Below are 8,391 nucleotides of genomic sequence, written 5' to 3'. Positions count from 1 at the left end.
TTGCATATATAGATTTTTATAGATTTTTAAATTTTTACTTTTATATTCTGTTATAGATATAGTCTATATATTTCGAGCTATTACATATATTTTGTTGTATTACTCATTCTTAATTAAATAAATATAATATTTTAATTCTCTTTTTGTACCCTATTTATTTGTAATTTGCACATACATATATAGGATGTCCATTTCTTTCTCAGATATGTCTTCTTTCTTTCTCTCCCTTTCTATTTCAGATATGAATTAAAAAATTATTATACCCTAATTTACCCTAAACGTTTTAATGTAGGTAATTAAAAGATTATAAAAAAGTTTTTAGAAATGTTAATTATTTACGTTCTAAGGTTGTATATAAAAGTTCTCAAAAAACCTTTTCTAAACGTAATTATAAACGTGCTGAAAACAATGAAATGTCGTTTTTAGGATGTTTTAAAAACATGAAAATGTTTGCTGGGGTGTATATCTACAGTGCACCCCTGGGGGTGGCCTTTGTCTTGTTGGGTGTCCTATCCTCTAATTAATAATAATAATAATAATAATTTTTATATAGGCAAAGGTACATACATAAAGAGATTTTACAAAGTTTGTTGGCTTTATAGATAAGAGCTAGTACATACAATGCCTAAAGCCACTATTACGCAAAGCGTTTCGGGCAGGAAAAAACACTACTGACTAAAGCTTAAAACTAATGGGTAAAAAGAAAAAAATGCGTTGAGTACAAATAAAAATAGAGGTAAAAGAGGGGGGAACATTGTTGAAAAAACAGCACAAATACAATTACAAATTATTACAGAAAATTACATTAAAACAGCGTTGATTTGAAAAAAAAAAAAAAAAAAAAAAAAAAAAACATACATGGGTTGACAATAGAGAGGTAAGGTAGGTTACAGGGAATTTATTAGGTATAGCTTCGTTTTTAACTTAAACTGGTTGAGAGAGGTACTGTCTTTAACATGGTTGGGAAAGTCATTCCACATTCTGGGCCCCTTGATTTGTAGAGCATTTCTGGTTTGATTAAGTCATACTCTACGAATATCAAAACTGTATTTATTTCTGGTGTGGTGCTCATGGGTTCTGTTACAACCTTCTATGAAGCTTTTGAGATCAGGATTGGCATTACAATTTAGCGTTTTGTATATGTATAGTACACATGAGAGAATGTGCAGTGACTTAATGTCTAACATATTCAGGGATTTGAATAGGGGTACCGAGTGATGTCTGGGGCCAGAATTGGATATTGTCCTAATAGCAGCTTTGTGTTGAGTAATTAGAGGACGTAAGTGATTTTGGGTAGTAGAGCCCCAAGCACAAATACCATAGTTGAGATATGGATAGATAAGGGAGTAATAGAGAGTCACCAGGGCAGGGCGTGGTACATAATATCTGATCTTAGAAAGAATGCCCACAGTTTTTGAAACTTTTTTTGATATGTTTAGAATGTGTCCCTGGAAATTCAGCTTGTGGTCAATGAGAATGCCAAGGAATTTGCCATCTAATTTGTTACAAATTTGGGTATTGTTTATTTTGAGATTTATTTGATTAGAGGATTTATTGCCAAACAGAATATAGAAAGTTTTGTCAATGTTAAGGGTGAGTTTGTTGGCAGTTAGCCACAGATGGACTTTATTTAGCTCAGTATTTACTGTGGCATTTAGAGCAAGGGGATCAGGACTGGAGTAAATGAAGGTTGTGTCGTCAGCAAATAGGATTGGTTTGAGGTGTTTTGAGGCATTTGGAAGGTCATTAATGTAGATGAGAAAGAGGAGAGGGCCAAGTATGCTGCCCAGGGGAACACCAATGTTGATGGGTAGGGTGGGAGAAATTGTATTATTCACAGAAACACATTGGAGCCTGTCAGTAAGGTAGGATTTGAGGTATTGTAGGGAGTGTCCTCTGACACCATAATGATGTAATTTAAGAAGAAGGTTTTGGTGGTTGACAGTATCGAAAGCTTTACGCAGGTCCACAAATAACCCAACAGTTAACTCATTTTTATCAAGAGCTGTATGAATCGAGTTAAGCATACTAATAAGTGCATCGTTAGTGCTTTTTTTGGGCCTGAAGCCATATTGGCAAGGGCTAAGTATATTGAGTTTGGCTAGATATGAGTAAAGCTGCTTATAGATTAGTTTTTCAAAATTTTTTGACAAGTTAGGCAGGATTGATATAGGTCTGTAGTTGTTAACATCTGTGAGATCACCACATTTGTGGACAGGCGTTACTCTCGCTTTTTTAGAATATCTGGAAAGGTTTGGAGTTCAAGTGACTTGTTGAAGAGCAGAGCAATAGCAGGGGCTAAAGATCTGGAGGCTTTTTTGTTGATTAAAGTTGGTATCTCCTCAAGGGCACCAGACTTGGTTTTAAGGGAAAGGATTATCTCATTGACGTCAATGGAATTAATAGGCTTTAGGTACAGAGACTGGGGATAGTTCCCTGTAAGATAGTCCTTAATGTCAGTACTGGAAGATGGAATATCATTAGCAAGGGATGAACCAATGGAAGAGAAGAACCTATTGAACTCAATAGGAGAATCAGAGGCTGAAAGCTGACCATCGTTATTAGACAGGAGAGTCGGTTTGTTATTTAAAGACTTCTTTGATCCCAATATTTGTGAAATTGTTCTCCATGTTTGTTTAATGTTGCTCTTTATTTGGGTAAATTTATCTTCGTAGTATTTAGTTTTGGCTCGTCTAATTATCTTAGATAGCAATAATGAGTAATTCTTTGAGAATTCTTTGGAGACAATCCCTAACCTATACTTTTTCTCAAGGTCATGTTTTTTATTAATAGATTTAAGTATTCCCTTTGTAAGCCAGGGATTGTTAAGCCTTTTGGTTGTGACTTGTTTTGTAAGCATAGGACAGTGGGTATTATAAAGGCTAAGAGTTTTTTGAAGAAAAGATTGAACTGCTAGGTTGATGTCCTCTATGTTACCTAACTCGGACTCCCAGTTGACATTATCAGTAGCCGTTATAAAATTGTCTATAGCAGTTTCATTGTGTAGTCTAAAACGTATCTCTCTTGACTCAAGAGGTGGTTTGCTAATGTTAGTTAAGAGAAATGTGGGGTAATGGTCTGTAGTGCTATCGGTGATTATACCTGAAGTAAGCAGAGAGGTTATATTTGTCCAGATGTGATCTAGAGTCGTGGCAGTGCTATCAGTGATTCTAGTAGGTCTAGTGATTAAGGGTATGAGGAAGCAGGAATTCATACAGTTGAGGAAGCTAACAGCAGTAGGGTGTTCTGGCTCGCAGAGGTCAATATTAAAGTCCCCTGCGATAATTAGGTGGTTTCTGTTCAGTCTGTTATCTAGTATTAGATTTCTAAGGTTTGAGTTGAATTCGGACACATCAGTGTTAGGAATTCTATAAACTGCACCCACAGACAGGATAGACTCGGCACCCTTGACTCTGAAGCTGGCGAAGATATACTCCCCATAGCAGTCTCTAGTTCTAATTTCTTTTAAGCATGTTAGTTCTTGGTGGTAGTAAAGAGCAGTGCCACCACCTCTCTGAAGTTGACGACAGTTGTGGATTGCTGAGTAGTTAGGCATGTTGAAGAGTTGAGTAGTATCATCTTTCAACCATGTTTCAGTAAGTATAATAAAAGAGAAATTGTTGTCAATAGCTTCAATCAAGGCACTAACATCATCGAAGTGTTTGCCTAGGGATCTAACGTTCAAATTGATTACAGAGATATTGTGACTATGAGTTAATACATTGTTTACATCATGTGCTGCAAAATATCTGCAATTTAGATCATTAAAGTGATTATTGTCATAGATAGTGGATAAGAGGTTAAGTTCTGGGTCTATACTTGACTGCATAAAAAAAGCTGATTGCCGGAAAAACAAGAAAAACAAAAAGAAATAAATGTACACAATACTGTACCAAACAAACACAAAAGGGGCTTACAGGGGTACAATGGAGTAAGGGAGTATGGCTAGGCTAGGAAACCTAGGTAATGAATGAGATTAAAGAAAAAAACATATAAACATGGACTATACAAAACACAAGATATAGATATACAAAACAAAACTATAAACAAGACTAAGCAATACAAAAAAATTGAGCAAAAATGAAAAATGAGGTAGATTGCTTACAGGTACTCTCAGGTACACTGTAAGTAACAATAGACAGAAAATGTATATCAATATAGAAAAGAATGTCACAATACAATAAGATAAGCAATTACATGAACAGATGAAAAACAAATCTGCTGTAAAATAGGAAGTAATTATAGCAAAACACAATATAAAAATATAACAATACAATAAGAGCTTACAAAGTATTGAGTCTGCTAAATTAGAGAATAATTTTGGCAAGACACAACAATAAATGCAAGCAAACAAGGAATTGAAACAATTAGAGGTAGAATTAAGGTCACTAGATAGCCATGGAGGATACACAAGTTTGGCGGAGAGAACAAAAAATCAGTAGAGACTGTCAAGATGAATATATAAAAAAATTTGACAAATGATAATTGTAAAGTAAAATAATCTTAAAGATAATAAATTTTATTAAGCTTAGTTTTAACTTATAATTAGTATGAACTTAATTAAAAGAACAAAAATGAGGTCAATAATTGATTTCAATAAATGACATAGGTCAATACAAATAAATTTAAAATATATATGGAATAGGGTAAGATTAGATTTAAGAGTAAAATTTTACAATGAAACTGAGGTAGATGCTTGCATAAGTGCATGGAGACTTGATGGATTATTTAGGAAATTATATGAATAGGAGAACATCAGGTAAATGGTAAGGCAGAGACAGCACCTTAGACAAAGTTAGATTAAGTTAGGTTAGGCTCAGGCACTGAAAGAGTTATTTTAAGTACTGGCATTGGTCGGGTTCAGGTTTTCAGATATACCACAATCACTTAAGAAGGCCAGGAGTTGTTGGTCACATTTTATTTCATATCTTTTTCCTGTAGCTTCTTTCTTCGCAAAAATCGTACCATTCCTTGTGTAGCACTGCTTGATAAGACCAAGGTTTTGTTTGCGAATTTGGCGCAGCCTGTAGAGGAGGGATCCACGCTGCTTAGTAAGACACTCATTTATATAGAGGTTGTTTTTTTGCTGAGCAGCTGTTTGCATGAGGTCAAACTTCGCAGAGGGATTTGCAAGTTTGATGAGCATTCTCCTGTAACGGGGATTGTTTTTATCTATCCTAATAGCCGATTTGATTTGAACATTGACACTGATCTTTGAATTAATTAGGGTGTTGGCTATGTTACAGCAATCCTCACCTTGTTGTTCAACAGGCAGATCAGTAGAGCTAATTATCAGGGAGTCATGAAGTTGTTGTTGCTCTTGGTCATCTTTGGAAGCCGCCTGGTGAGTCTGAAGGAGATTGATCTGTTTTTCCAGCTTTTTAAGGAGGTCACTTTGAGCTGTGAGGGTTTCTTCAGCCTGAATCTTACGTATTTGATCCATTGCATCATTTGCAACAGTTTGTATGTTGAGAATTTTTTGGTTGTTGTTCATCGACGACTTAAGGGGGTCCATAGAATTACCCAAATCGACCCAAATCAGGCCAAAACTACCCAAATCGTATTAGCATTACGTAAGTAATGAAGAAATATGGTATATTTACTTACTATAATGTTGGTGCTACACGTAGAACATGATCAAACCTATTTTTACTCTGAAATAATCCAATTTCATAACGAAATGAGACGTAAATATGTGAGAGGTGACGCCATAGGAAGTCAACGGTCCAAGCGACAATTGTGTGGAGCGACTTATCCAAGATATATGGTCGCCTGGAGAGTGTTTGCTGCCATAACAGCCTCCTGTACACAGTGATCCAGTCGTCGTATTTCATGGCTCAAATTGTCGCAAATTTAATTGGTAATATTAACAAGTAGAATGTGTATTTATAATAATATTTTTCATAAACAGCCACAAAATATTTAATATTTATTAAAAAAAAGTGTCTGGAAGTTAAATCAATTCCACATGACAATAAATTTGTTATATAGATACTAGCGTTATTCGTTGGTATGCGTTCACTATTTAAACTACTCCAGTCCTTTTCGTTCATAGAACACCGAACTCTACACGCTCTCTGATATATTGCTTAATTAACAAATATTCACAAATAAAGATTATATTTATATATGTTATCAGAAAGGCAGATATAAAATAGTTTGCGTTAATGCATCACAGAGATTATACCTTATTAGAGAGGAAAAATATTCATATTTTAAACAAGGCTTCTTGGCTGACGCTCTCCCTTTCGATGGGAACTATGACCTTTTGAAAATCAATGTTAATTGAATCTATATATTGTAAAAAACGAAGTTTTTTATGTCATCAGAAAGACATATAAGCTGCATGTTAATACTTTGGTATAAATATAACTGAAGTGAAAGTGAAGATATATGCCTTTTTATAGTTACTTGATGGCTCGCTCAGGGAGTGTGAAGGCCTGCACACAAGCCAATCAATTTTATAATTAATGTACATATATGCAAAGTAACGTCAAAGGTTTTTATTTCAGAATAAAGACAGATGTAGACGATAATATAAATATATTTCAATGAAAACATATCTTAAATGAAAGCAAAGATATGGTCAAATAAATAGGCAATACCACACCATCGCCAGTGTCCGGACACATGAATTATTAGGCATTAGGTAGGTGAAAGGAAATGTACCCAACCATTTCCATTTACGCGACCAGTTTCCGTTCTTATGTTCTTACTTACATTTATTGAAATTTATCATCATCATCATTTACAGAAATAAATTAACATAAAAATGTAGTAATTTTAATACACAAAACAGAAGTAGATATGTATGTAAATTATGACGCAGGATAGGATCACTATTGCAGAACTATTCGCATACTTTGCGTCATTATATACAGTACTGGAATTTAAAAAAAATCGCGGAATTCAGAGATAACACCATCATTGGTGTTCAAGAAAAGTGTAAGTACTTCATTTATAATGATGTGCTGCCCGAAATCTTAGCGAAGTATCTAAAATTTGCTTACTGTAAGTAATTCATGCAAATGATTGTAAAGCCGTCGCCCAGTTGGGGTTGGGTGGGTGTGGAGCACATGACTGTTAAGCTGCCGCCCAGTTGGTTGGGTGTGGAGCACATGACTGTAAAGCTGCCGCCCAGTTGGGTGGGTGTGGAGCACATGACTGTTAAGCTGCCGCCCAGTTGGGTGGGTGTGGAGCACATGACTGTAAAGCTGCCGCCCATTTGGGTGGGTGTGGAGCACATGACTGTTAAGCTGCCGCCCAGTTGGGTGGGTGTGGAGCACATGACTGTTAAGCTGCCGCCCAGTTGGGTGGGTGTGGAGCACATGACTATAAAGCTGCCGCCCAGTTGGGTGGGTGTGGAGCACATGACTGTCAAGCTGCCGCCCAGTTGGGTGGGTGTGGAGCACATGACTGTTAAGCTACCGCCCAGTTGGGTGGGTGTGGAGCACATGACTGTTAAGCTGCCGCCCAGTTGGGTGGGTGTGGAGCACATGACTGTTAAGCTACCGCCCAGTTGGGTGGGTGTGGAGCACATGACTGTTAAGCTGCCGCCCAGTTGGGTGGGTGTGGAGCACATGACTGTTAAGCTGCCGCCCAGTTGGGTGGGTGTGGAGCACATGACTGTAAAGCTGCCGCCCAGTTGGATGGGTGTGGAGCAAATGACTGTTAAGCTGCCGCCCAGTTGGGTGGGTGTGGAGCACATGACTGTTAAGCTGCCGCCCAGTTGGGTGGGTGTGGAGCACATGACTGTAAAGCTGCCGCCCAGTTGGGTGGGTGTGGAGCACATGACTGTAAAGCTGCCGCCCAGTTGGGTGGGTGTAGAGCAAGACTAGTAATTGGACGACTCACCATAGATGTAAAGTGCCTAGCATAGTGACTTGTGAGCCTCTTGTTGAATCACTTGTGATACAAAGATTATTGATGTGTGTATTTGTGTGGGTGATTGAATATGTATGTGAATGTATATGTATGTATATGTATATATGCAATTGACGATCACGAAACAATAATCATTTGTATGCGGAAAATTCCATATTTCATTTCTCTGGATTTACCGCATATGTATATATATGTACATGTATGTATGATTATGTGTACATGTATATATAACATTAATAAAAGGAAATGAAGATGAAGAAATGATAAAAAGAATGGCAATAGTGGATAGTAGTAACACACTTAAGAATTATTCAGTAATAAATACAAACTCGTCCTTCACCTATGGTAAAGGAAAGTCAACTTGGAAGGATTCAATTTACGTGAGATTAAGATTAGGATACAAATATATCTGGCAATACGGAGTTGATGTCAGTGAAAAAGATAAGGAGTGTAAATTATGTAGTATGCCGCACGCCCACACCTTAGAACATTATGTATTAGAGTGTC

The sequence above is a fragment of the Procambarus clarkii genome, unplaced genomic scaffold (genome assembly GCF_040958095.1).
Source record: "Procambarus clarkii isolate CNS0578487 unplaced genomic scaffold, FALCON_Pclarkii_2.0 HiC_scaffold_127, whole genome shotgun sequence".
NCBI classification, from domain to species: Eukaryota; Metazoa; Arthropoda; class Malacostraca; order Decapoda; family Cambaridae; genus Procambarus; species Procambarus clarkii.
This window is presented reverse-complemented; position numbering follows the sequence as displayed.